At 43.2% G+C, this 12,095-nt stretch overlaps 1 long non-coding RNA gene across 1 annotated transcript; it reads right to left on the bottom strand.

Annotated features, from left to right (window-relative positions):
* Positions 1-1,222: 1,222 nt before the first annotated feature.
* Positions 1,223-6,503, bottom strand: LOC135174530 (uncharacterized). Its single transcript, XR_010301957.1, has 3 exons — positions 5,132-6,503; positions 3,790-3,928; positions 1,223-3,035 (listed from the first exon to the last, which is right to left on the bottom strand). It is a non-coding gene; the product is annotated as an uncharacterized LOC135174530 (long non-coding RNA).
* Positions 6,504-12,095: the final 5,592 nt, after the last annotated feature.

Below are 12,095 nucleotides of genomic sequence, written 5' to 3'. Positions count from 1 at the left end.
GATGTGCATTTGAGGTCTGTGTTTTCAGGCCCATTATGCAGCAGTCAGGAAGAAGTAGGTGGGTGGGCGTGCTGAGGGAACGCAGCAGACAAAACAAGCCCCAATGCCTGCTGAGTGACAAAAAGCCCAGCGGGCTGAGGAGGAGCTGGTGACAGAAGTGTATGCAAGGCAGTGATGGGCTGGCGGTTTGGCTCTGGAGGGTGAGCAGCCTTTGCTCTTTGCTGGAGCATAGCACAGCAGTTTGCCCTTTCATGACTCATTTTCTAGTCAGGGAAACTGAGACATGGGGAAAGAACATGAACATTTCACCTAGCAAATCCCTTCTGGGGATAAGGCAGAAGGCATAGCACAGGGCTGCTGCTAGGTACAAACTGCAAGGGGCGCAGCACTGCTGCGCAGCTGTCCTGCTCTTGAAGGTCATCTCAGTCCAAGAGTCCCCTCTTTGTAGGCTCTGAAGCACAGCAAGCCACCCCTCCCTTCCTCCAGAGAGGGATGCAGCCGGCCCACCCCTCTGTAGTAGGGACAGCAATGCTGAGAGGCAGCTGGGCAAGCTGAAACTTCATTTTCAAGTTTAATGAGCATTATTTCCCACTCCTGCTGGCAAGCACTTTCCAAACACCCAAGACACACAAAGGAAAATCCACTGGTTTCAATTTACATATACACAAGTTATATTTCATAATTCTACCTAGGAGTTGGTTTTATTTTCTAGAAGCCTTTACATATCATAGAGGAGATGGGGGGGCATTTCCAAGTCTCTTTTACACATCAATACCACTCTTGTATACCTAGATTAAAAAGGAGAGCTTTTGATCTGTTGGAACACCACAGGCTAACACTTACAGGGTTTAATGTTTTTAATGCTTGCCAAGGATTCTCAAGCATTGCAAACATCTGAGGCTGCAAGCAGCCTTTTCAGGAGGCTGCCCCATGCCTCACTCACCTGCTCCTCTGCTGCATCATCACTCCCCTGCCATGTGAAAGACAGCAGAGTTTCTGTCTCCAGGCAGATGAGACTCCCAATTCCTTTCACACCTCCTACAGAGACATTCTACAAAGCCAGCATCTGTTCTTAGAGGGATTGCAGAATGCAGCTGGATAGCAGAGAGAATCAGTCAGGGCTGAAAGGGACCACAAAGATCATCCAGTTCTGTCGCTGTTAGGCGCTGTTAGCATGCTGACTGTTCCCAAAGTTGAGGAAATGGACTTACAGAATCCAATATGGATTGTAAATGTAAGACGTTTAATACACAAATCAGAAGGCTTTTTATACTATTACAGGATTACATGTCGATTTCTAATTGGTCCATGCAATACATTTTTGTGGTTTAAAGCATAATCATTAGTAGATACAAAAAGGTATTTTTATAAGCAGTACGTGTGCTCATATATCAAACCCTACATTTCCAGATGTGCAGATCCTTTGTTCTAAGGTATATTCATGACTGATTCATTACTTGTTTTACTTTGCACAGCTGTATCACAAGGACGCAACATCCTCAGGCCAACCCTGCTTTTTTTCATAGAACGCACGAAGCGGACACAGTGTCCTTGGGCTGAGCAGTGTCTTACCCGCTGTGTTCCAATCGCCTACGTATCGATTGCAAAGCAACAGCCCCTACAAAATTCCCCACATCTCCCCCTTTCTTTTCAAACACTGTAGCAGCGATCCGATGCATCTGCCAGGATAGACATCGGAAGATGCAGGGTCCTAAAAATAACACAACAATAACAATAAGTAATACTATTCCTACAGTTTTGATTAACTCTTTTGCCCAAGCTGAAATTCCCCATGACATTAGCCAATCATCAAAGGGGTTATGATTCGCTGTAATTTTCTCTGTATGATGCTGAAGCCAGTCTACCTTTTTATGGATTGAATCACTATGATCAGACAAGTTAAAACAACACATTCCTTCTACCTCTTCACAGCCTTTTCCTTGTACTAAAAGCAAGTAATCTATAGCTGCTGTATTTTGCAGGGTAGCCTTTCGCAAACTATTTTGATCTACTGCAAGCTGAGAAATAACACTAGTAGTAACATTAGCTTGTTTTGCTGTCCAACATGCTAATCTCTGAATGGCTGACAAGGCATGTGCTGTTCCTATAGGAGGAAACAATGCTCCAAAAACTCTTGCTGTATGAGACCAAAGTTCCACTTCATCATTACAATCAGAGGTTAACATTTCTACATTTCTACGATTTCTTAATAGAGTTGCACTACTTGCAATATGATTTCGGATAAATTCTGAAGTAGGAGTTAGCAAAGAAAGGTGACCAATGTAACATGGCCCTCCGTTACTTTCTTTTGGGATTCCAAGCCACGCTCTTCTACCACAAATCAGGAACACATTTCTAGGCAATCTTAAGGCTTTGGTGATGTTAAGGCACATACCATTTGTGTTCCAACCATAAACCGTGTCTTTAGCACAAAAATCAGAGGTACTCCAATAAGGAAAATGATAGGATGTTAGATCTGTTATTTGACGATCCGTCAGATTGTGCGAGCCAAATATCAGACATCCTGACTGATTTGGCATTCTACTTCCTAACAGGTTGAACTCTTGAGGATCCCATGGTAAAGGGTCATTGAGGCTTGCAACTATTAATGCCATACAATGACTTACACTTTTTGCTGTAGAACAATCTTGATGTGTGAGAGATGAAAAGGAGGCTACCAAAGTGCGTTGATCATCAAATGGCAACCCTATCAGGCATGTTTTAAATGGGTCTGTGGCTGCTGATAAGTGTAAGCAAAAGGATGGGTTATTTGTCTCCTTTGCCCAATTCACCCAAAAGTTGTCTTCACTACCCCACCCAAAATTCTCCTGCACCACAAAAATAATTACAATAGCAGATAACCAATACATATTGTTCAACATTTAGCTCAGATCAGTTGTCTCTGGTGACGTTGTGTGCAGCTTCTAAGTCAGCGATTTCTTCTATCGCCGTTTGATCATCCTCCTTGTTTTCCTTGGTTTCAGCATGTAGCCAGGGTCGCACCCACTTGGCTGGCAACCACCGCTCTCCGTCCTCTGTAATGACACAAGCATATCCACGACCCCAAGTTATTAATCTCCATGGTCCATTCCAGGTGGCTGATGAGGGGTCCCAAACTTGCACAGAAACGTGTGTTTCTTTTAAAGGATTGTTTTGGGTAAAATGTCTAAAGATAGGGGTTGACCCAACTTCTTGATTCGACTTTTGTGACCAGAGTTTCCAATTTAAAACATAAATGGCCTTTGAAAGAATATCGTGGGGGGAGTGGGAATGGGAAAACTCCCCCTGTCTTTGAAAAATGGCAATATATCGTTTGAGATCAGAATGCTTTCTTTCAACAATTGCCTGTCCTGTACTATTGTAAGGAATTCCAAATAAATGTTTGATATTCCAGGCTGAAAGAAACGCTTCAACAATTTGGCTTTTATAATTTGGACCATTGTCTGTCTTAATTGTTTGGGGGTTTCCTAATACAGCAAATGCCATTCTCCAATGTCGACACGTTGCTGACGCCCCCGATGATGTCATGGCAGATGCCCACAAGGCTGAACTATATGTATCTACTGTGACATGAACATATTTTAGACGTCCAAATGACGGAACAATTGTAATGTCTGTTTGAAATAACTCTCTTGCCTCAGTCCCCCTAGGATTAGTGCCTTCTGATTGTAGGGGTGAGACCTTGGCACAATCAGGACACGAGGCAATAATGCCACGAGCAGTTTGCAGAGATATAGAGAATTCCTTAGACAAACTTTTTGCAGATTGGTGAAAAAATGCATGACTTACTTGTGCTTGCTTAATTGCCTGAGTGGCTGATTTGACAGAAACAGAAGGTTCATCAGTATCATTTTGCTGGGCTCCAGCACTCACCACCTCATCGGCTTTCGCGTTTCCTTCTGACAAGAATCCAGGCAAGTTAGTATGACTACGGATATGAGTACAAAAATATAAACATTTTCTGTTTAGAATCAAATTCAACAATTGAATAATCACAGCTTCAATAACCTTGTTAGAAATGTGTCCAATAATTGACTCCTCTACTCGATTCACAACAGAAGCTACATACATAGAATCAGTAATAATATTTACAGGGATATTTACAAAGTCTTCAAACACCATTGTTACTGCTTTGAGTTCAAGGCATTGAACGGAAACTCCTTCTAGTTCTTTCACTACAGTCTTCCATTGTTTGGAAGTGTCACACCATTTAGCATAGCCATATTTGTGTGTTTTCCCAGAAGCATCAGTAAAAACTGTAACACCATTTTCAATAGGTTGTTCACATTTCAGTGCTTTCTGGTTTAACATCAATTGAGTACCAAATAGAGGAAATGCAGGATAATGATTATCAATAGATGTAGCAATCACTGCAGTAGCAAAAGAATATGACATGTTACACCATTCTTCTACCACTGATTTCATTGCAAATGGTAACACAATCTTAGTTACTTCTACCCCAAAAGCATGACGTACTCTACGTTTTGCCTTTAACAGCAAGGAACCAACAAGGTCAAGTTTGTGTAACAGTGATGCATGAGGCTGACTTTTTGGAAATAACCACTCCAATAGTAGGAATGTCTTCTGATCCTGTTCCTGTCCTATTGCCAAATAGTAATCATTGTCTTGTTGGCATAAATAAACATTGATTGGCAAGGCAGTATTGTAACGATATGCTTGTAATTCAGCTATTTTGTTATTAATTTTTTCAAGTGCCTCATAGTGCTGGTTTTGCAAAACTCTAGGTTCTGCTGGATGTTTTGATCCTTTTAGCAACTCTCTAAGGGGTTCAAGATCTTTATTAGTAATCCCTATCCATTGTCTGATCCATTGCAATTCTCCTAATAATTTTTGGACATCGTTCACTGTTTCTATTTTCACATGTAGTGTAATTTTTTGAGGTCTGATTCTGCTTTCTGTCACTATCAGTCCTAGATAATTCCATGGTTCTTGGGCCTGAATCTTATCTTTTGCAATTGTCAATCCCCAGTGCTTAAGAGTCTGTGATAATGTAGTCTTTTCAGTTTCTGTTAAGGGAATGGGAGAAGCAACCAAGATATCATCCATATAATGTAATACCACGTATGTAGGGTGTGAACTCTTCCAATTTTGTAATGCTTGGTTAACATACCATTGACATATGGTTGGGCTATTACGCATTCCCTGTGGCAGAACTATCCATTCAAATCTTCTCATGGGGGCACTGTTATTCTTTGATGGTATACTAAAGGCAAATCGTTGAGTATCAGCAGGATCGAGTGGAATACTAAAGAAACAATCCTTAAGATCAATAATGTAGACAGCCCAATTAACAGGTATTGCAGCTGGAGAAGGTAGGCCTGGTTGTAACGCTCCCATTGGCGTCATTTGCTCATTAACAGCACGAAGATCGTGCAAAAATCGCCATTTTCCTGATTTTTTCTGTATAACAAAAACTGGAGTGTTCCAAGGACTAAAAGATTCTTTTATATGGCCTTTCTCTAATTGTTCATCCACAAGCTGGTTCAGGTGCTCCAATTTTTCATCAGTGAGCGGCCACTGATCAACCCACACAGGCTTATCAGTTTTCCAAGTCAGCTTAATAGTGGGAAGAGCACCTTTGTCAGTGGCCGCTATGGAAAAGGAGTAGACAAAACAAGTTGCCATTGGGAGAGTACATCTCGACCTAGCAACCATAAGGGTGTGTTCATGATTACAGGTGTTACTTTTGCAATGTTCCCCTCATTGTCTTTGATGTCCAATAACACAGCACTTTTTCTCATTTCTGCTAGTCCTGCTATTCCCAAAACCTTCTCAGATGAATTTACAATTGGCCACGCTTTTGGCCAATATGCAGCTGGCACTATAGTGACATCTGCACCCGTGTCAATCATCATCTCAGCTGTAATGGTTTTAGGGGTGATCTGAGTGTCGGGATGGATAATGGTAACAGAACGTGTAGGTTTGTTGTTAGTTATCACCTCAGAGAAAGCTATTAGTGGCTCTGTAGACCCAAACCCTCCTGTTCCTCTGATTTTAGGTGTTGAATGTGGTACACAGGCTTTGAAAGGAATCAATTGTGCTATCTTACTGCCTTTTGGAATGGTAATTGGTGGTGTAAAAACATTAACCATAATGTGAATAACTCCTGTGAAGTCACTATCGATTAATCCTGGTTGTACAAAAATTCCAGTTCTTGTAGCTGAAGATCTTCCTATTAGCAAGGCAGAAAGTCCATACCCTAATGGTCCTTTACTGGTAGTAGGGATTAGTGTAACCTCCTGTGTTGTGATTGTTATTGTTTCACTTACGACCAAATCGAGGCCAGCGCTTCCTCTGGTGGCGGCGAGTAGATCGTCGAGGCAGCCTCCGTTGTGGGGGGTCCGGTCGCTTAAGATGAGGTCTGAGCCGCGCCCCCCACGCGGCCTCCCCCGTTTCCCTGCTGGGGCACAAGAGGTGTTCCATCCTTCTTAAATCGGGATTTGCAGTCTGACGCTCTGTGTCCGAACTTGTCACACTTGTTGCAGGTTCCTGCGAATGGAGAACTCATCGACGATACTTGGTTAGTAACAGCCTTAATTGTAGGACAATGCTTTTTAAAATGTCCTGTCTGTCCACATTTAAAACATACAGGATTTGAGCCCTTGTCCCCCTTTCCTTGTGGCGAGCATTTGGACAATGCAGCTGCTAATGCAGAGGCATGAATTCGAGCCTTTTCCTTCTCTTCTTCCATCGGGGCTCGAGAACATTGTTCTACCATTTGCAGTAAAGAAGCAGCAGGGGGTAAAGTGGCAATTAACCTCCGACATGCAGCATTGGCATTTTGCATAGCAATCTCTTTTACCAATGTCTCTTTCAAGTTGGCTGGAATGTCAGGTGCCATTTCAACACCTTCTGTAATTCTGTCAACAAATGCCATAAATGACTCAGAGTCTCTCTGTTTAATTTGCAAGTATGGTTGTTTTGGAGTGCCGACCTGTGGCAAACTGGCGAAAGCTTCAAGGGCAGCCACTTTGCTTTGAGCCAGAATTCGCAAGTCTAGCGCAGCTTGCCGCTGTGGGTCAACGTACTGACCAGTCCCCATCAATTGCTCTAGGGAGGCCACCCGTAAGGGATCTCCGTGCGGCAGTGTCAAGTTATCAAGCTGTTTCTGCTCTAATCTTTCCTGCCACTTGTTAACAAACATCATATAACTCGTAGGTCCCAGCATCAGTTCAAACAGATGTTTAATGTCTGTGGGTATTAGTGTCTGATGTTTTATAAATGTTTCCATCTGTCTTCTGACCAGTCGATTGTCTATTCCATAATCTAAAATTGCTTTCTGTATTTTGGCAACTGTGGTCCAATCTATAGGCTGCCAGTTTCTCTGTCCATTATTATCAATAGTTACTGGTGCAGCTGTAAACTGAAAATCCCCAGTAATTTCAGCATTGGTTACAACTCCCTTCCACCGGTTTGACATGTCAAAGTTGGGATCTTTTGGGATGTAATCAGAATTTCTCTGTTTAGGAGTCTCCTTTGACTTTTCCTCATTCGCTTTCCCTCTCCACCACTTCCAGACATCATCCACCATTCCACTTGCTGAATCCTCTTTCCTTTTATACTGAGGATACAATGCAAACCAATCTGCAAGCTTTCTCTTATCCTCCGCAGACAGTCTCGCTTCTGAACCATACTTAGACCGCAAATACCAATCGCCCTCCTCTATGTCCATTTCACCATCTCTGATACTTTGTAACACCCGTTGACGAGCCCTTTCCACTGACATTTTACCATCTGTATTTTTCTCTTCAGTAACAGCAGCAGGGTGAACACAATTACCAGACTCAATCTTTGTTAATTGTTTCTCAATATTTTTCAGACCTTCAACAATAGACTTATGTGCCTTGCGATAACTCTCTTTAACCACCCTTGATTTGGAACCTTTATCCAACCGTTGCATCTCATTCAATAGTTTAGTCATTGCATCTGCCTGCTCATGTAAAAGAGTCTTTAACTCCTCTTCCTCAGGAGGCAGAGGGACAGTTGCAGGATCTATTTGCGGAGCTGATGGTACCGCTTGTCCCACTTCCATAGGCTCGGGGACTTGTGAACCTCCCGCTCCCTTATCGGGGTCCCAATCAGGAATGAGATAATCGTAAGGACCTTGGGTAGCAGGGCAAACAGTTTTCGTCTCAGTTTTTATCTCAGTTTTTGTCTCCGCGGCAGTTTTTGTCTCCGCCCCCGATCCCGATGTTACTTTATTTTTAGCGTCTTTCAAGATGGTCTGAATTATTGCTTCAACTTCTGCCTCCGCCCCTATTTTTTGTACTAAGAGACTGATCTGTCGATAGGTTGAAGCAAGTCTTTTTGCTTCTTTATTATCAGTCTGGACAGATTCCCATATTTCCTCCCCTATATGCTTCCACGTCTCGTCTTTAAAAACTTGTGCAGTTTCCTTGAGTAAGCCTCTACGGCGTGCCCAAGACAACAAATCTGTCACTAGAGCCCGATCCAGCGGGTCTCCAGCTTTCTGTCCAAATTTCAACAAGGCTTCAACAGAAGCTTTTTCTATTCCCGGGGCCGTATTCCCCATTCCGCGCCTTTTCCCTGCTCAAGGCAGCCGACTCACCCGCTGAGTCGAAAATCCGTGGTACCACTCACGCCTCTCTCGGACGTCCGGCCGCAGCCGCCGCGGAATTTCTTTTCTTTTTCCCCGCTTTGCAGTCAGCTCAGCTCTCTTCCCGGGTATCAGGTCTCTTGCTGATCACGTCGGGGGTCACCAGATGTCGCTGTTAGGCGCTGTTAGCATGCTGACTGTTCCCAAAGTTGAGGAAATGGACTTACAGAATCCAATATGGATTGTAAATGTAAGACGTTTAATACACAAATCAGAAGGCTTTTTATACTATTACAGGATTACATGTCGATTTCTAATTGGTCCATGCAATACATTTTTGTGGTTTAAAGCATAATCATTAGTAGATACAAAAAGGTATTTTTATAAGCAGTACGTGTGCTCATATATCAAACCCTACATTTCCAGATGTGCAGATCCTTTGTTCTAAGGTATATTCATGACTGATTCATTACTTGTTTTACTTTGCACAGCTGTATCACAAGGACGCAAAATCCTCAGGCCAACTCTGCTTTTTTTTTCATAGAAAGCACGAAGCGGACACAGTGTCCTTGGGCTGAGCAGTGTCTTACCCGCTGTGTTCCAATCGCCTACATATCGATTGCAAAGCAACAGCCCCTACAAAATTCCCCACAAGTAAGTATGGTTTAGTCCTGGATTTAGAAGACTGAACACTATATTACTACTAGACTGTAAACCAAATAAACCAACCAAGCAACAAAACCTCAGTACATAACTGGTTCTGTACTTTTTGACAAAGTAAAGTAATCATCACAGGATCATTTTGGTTGCTAATAAACCTCAAAGGTCATCAAGTCCAACTGTCAACCCAGCACCACTGTGCCAAATAAACCATGTCCCAAAATGCTATGTCTACACGTTCTTTGAACACCTCCAGGTACTGTGACTCCAACACTTCCCTGGCAGCCTGTTCCAAGCCTTGACCACTCTTTCAGTACAAAAATGTTTCCTAACAGCCAATCTAAACTTCCCCTGGTGCGGTCATTTTCTATCCTTCTCTCAGTTCATAGTGGGGAGAAGAGACCAACACACCCCTCACTACAGCTCTCAGCTTAGAAAGCTTCTTGTGATCAAATTGGGTAACATTTTAGTGATAAGACAAGAGGAAATAGCCTCAAGTTGTGCCAGGCAAGGTTACAGAATCATTGGATCATAGGGGTGAGAAGGGATCTCATACAGTCCAACCCCCTTGCTAACATAGGGGAGTAATTATAACATAGAATTTTCCCTTCATCTTATACTAAGAAGTCTTAATGGGATTCAAAGTATCCAACTGAAGCCCTTAACTCCCAGAAGTGACTTTACAAATGATTTAGAACTCTCCCATTTTTGTGTAGGCATTTTGGGAATTCCCCTGAAATCTCTGGAGCTGCTTGGCTCTCAGGCATCTGATTCAGGTGCTGGAACAGGTCCATAGAAGGTCAGCAAAGCTGGTGAAGAGTCTGGAGAACAAGTCCTGTTCACAGCAGCTGAGGGAACTTTTTTCTTTTTAGTCTGGAGAAAAGGAGGCTGAGGAGAAACCTTCTTGTTCTCTACAACTCCCTGAAAAGATGTTGGAGCCAGGTGGGTGTCAGGCACTTTTTGCCAGGACCAAAAGATAGGACAAGAGGAAATGGTCTCCCATTGCACCAGAAGAGGTTTATGTTGGACATTAGGAAAAATTTCTTCCCTAAAAGGGTTGTGAAGGTCTGGAGCAGGCTGCCCAAGACAGCTAAGAATGCCCCATTCTTAAAAACCTTCAGCTGTTGAGGTGATGGCTTTTTAAGGTCATGATGAGGACCAAGCAATTCTCATGCTTTTAGTCAGCACATTCTGGATCACTTCAGTATTAGACAAACAAACTAAATGCACAGCAGCCAAACAACCAGGTCAGTTCACTCCTGACAGCACAGCTCAGTCCTGGTTTCCTAGCTTAAGATAACGTTCCTTGCTCTCACATGTTCCTTGCTTTCCTCATGTTAACAGCTGCAAGTGGTAACAGCCTCTCAAACCAGCCCCTCTCCTGAGATAACGTAGTAAGACTTTGTGTATAAACATGTAATGCACTGGCTGTTAGCATGGAGGTTCAGGTCTGAACTCTCTGCTCCAAGCCTTACTCCTTTATGGTAATCTCTGCACTCAACTTCTCTCCCCAAACCCAAACCCTGAGCTATGGATATAACTCAGGAGGCAAGTTAAAGTAGACCTTTTGAAACCACTGATTTAAGTTGCCAGAGCTAGAAAGGGAGCTTGGGTGTGTATCACCATGCCCTTGGTTGCGAGCTCTGCATCTAATGAACCTGACTGAGCATCTACCTTATTTGTGTAATGACCTTATCCTGTTGCTGTGCTTCACAACAGAGAAACATAATGGACATTAGAAGTCAGGTACATAACATCTGTGACCACAAAAAGAGTGAAACAGTAGTAGAAGCACTGACATGGAGGTGAGGGGTGTTTAAGGTCATGACGAGAACCAAGCTACTGTCACGTTTTTAGTCAGGTACATAGCATTTGTGACTCCAGAAAGAGTGAAAAAGTAGTAGAAGCACTGATGTTGCAAAATGAACCAGTGTGTTTATACACAACTAATGTGACCTGGGAAGGAATCCCTGGGACACAACATGGTCTTGTTTTAGTTGCGTGTCGCGGAGGAGTTTGTCTGGGTTTGGGGGAATGAAGACCTTTAGTATAGTAACAAATACATTTAGGGCCATGAGAAATGATCAGAGAGCTGAAACACCTCTACTATGAGGGCAGACTGAGAAAGTTGGGGATGTTCAGCCATTTTTTTGACAAGAAAGGTGATGAAACACTGGCCCAGGTTGCCCAGAGAGGTGGTAGATGCCCTATTCCTGGAACCCCGTCACGTTGGACAGGGCCGTAAGTAACCTCCTCTAGTTGCAGACTCCCCTGCTGCCTGCAGGGAGATTGAACTAGCTGACCTTTAAAGGTCCCTTCCAACCCAAACCAGTCTGTGGTTCTCTACTGACTCACCAAGTGAAAACAAAAGCACTGCTTTAAAGGACAGGAGCTTCTTTATCAAGTTACCTTTGGGCTGTGTAGGCCTTCACAACCTTTGTTATCCTATTAGATATTTCTTACTCATCAGAAAATTACAGAGCTTTGTGAGGCTTCTCTCAATGGAAGACAACAGCCCTAGGAAGAAAAGACACCAAACAGCACACAACAGACACATACACATATGTATGTGTACATAACCCCCCTATTGTTAAGGAAACATCTGGGGGCAAAGCTTTATTCCTGTGTCAGCACTAACCACCTTCCTGGCAGGAGGAATTTAGAGTAACTCCTAGGTTCCACTGCAGTCGCCTCAGCCGAGAAGCTACAATCCCGCTGCAGTCGTGGTTGTAACTTGGGGCTGTTTGTATTTCACTGGTAGAAGCTGGCTTAATGGCAACAAATGAATTCATCACAGGAGGTAACTGGAAGATGCTGAGGTTGGGGGGTTAGGTTTGAAGGGTGTGGCACTGAACTA

The sequence above is a fragment of the Pogoniulus pusillus genome, unplaced genomic scaffold (genome assembly GCF_015220805.1).
Source record: "Pogoniulus pusillus isolate bPogPus1 unplaced genomic scaffold, bPogPus1.pri scaffold_74_arrow_ctg1, whole genome shotgun sequence".
NCBI lineage: Eukaryota > Metazoa > Chordata > Aves > Piciformes > Lybiidae > Pogoniulus > Pogoniulus pusillus.
This window is presented reverse-complemented; position numbering and strand designations above follow the sequence as displayed.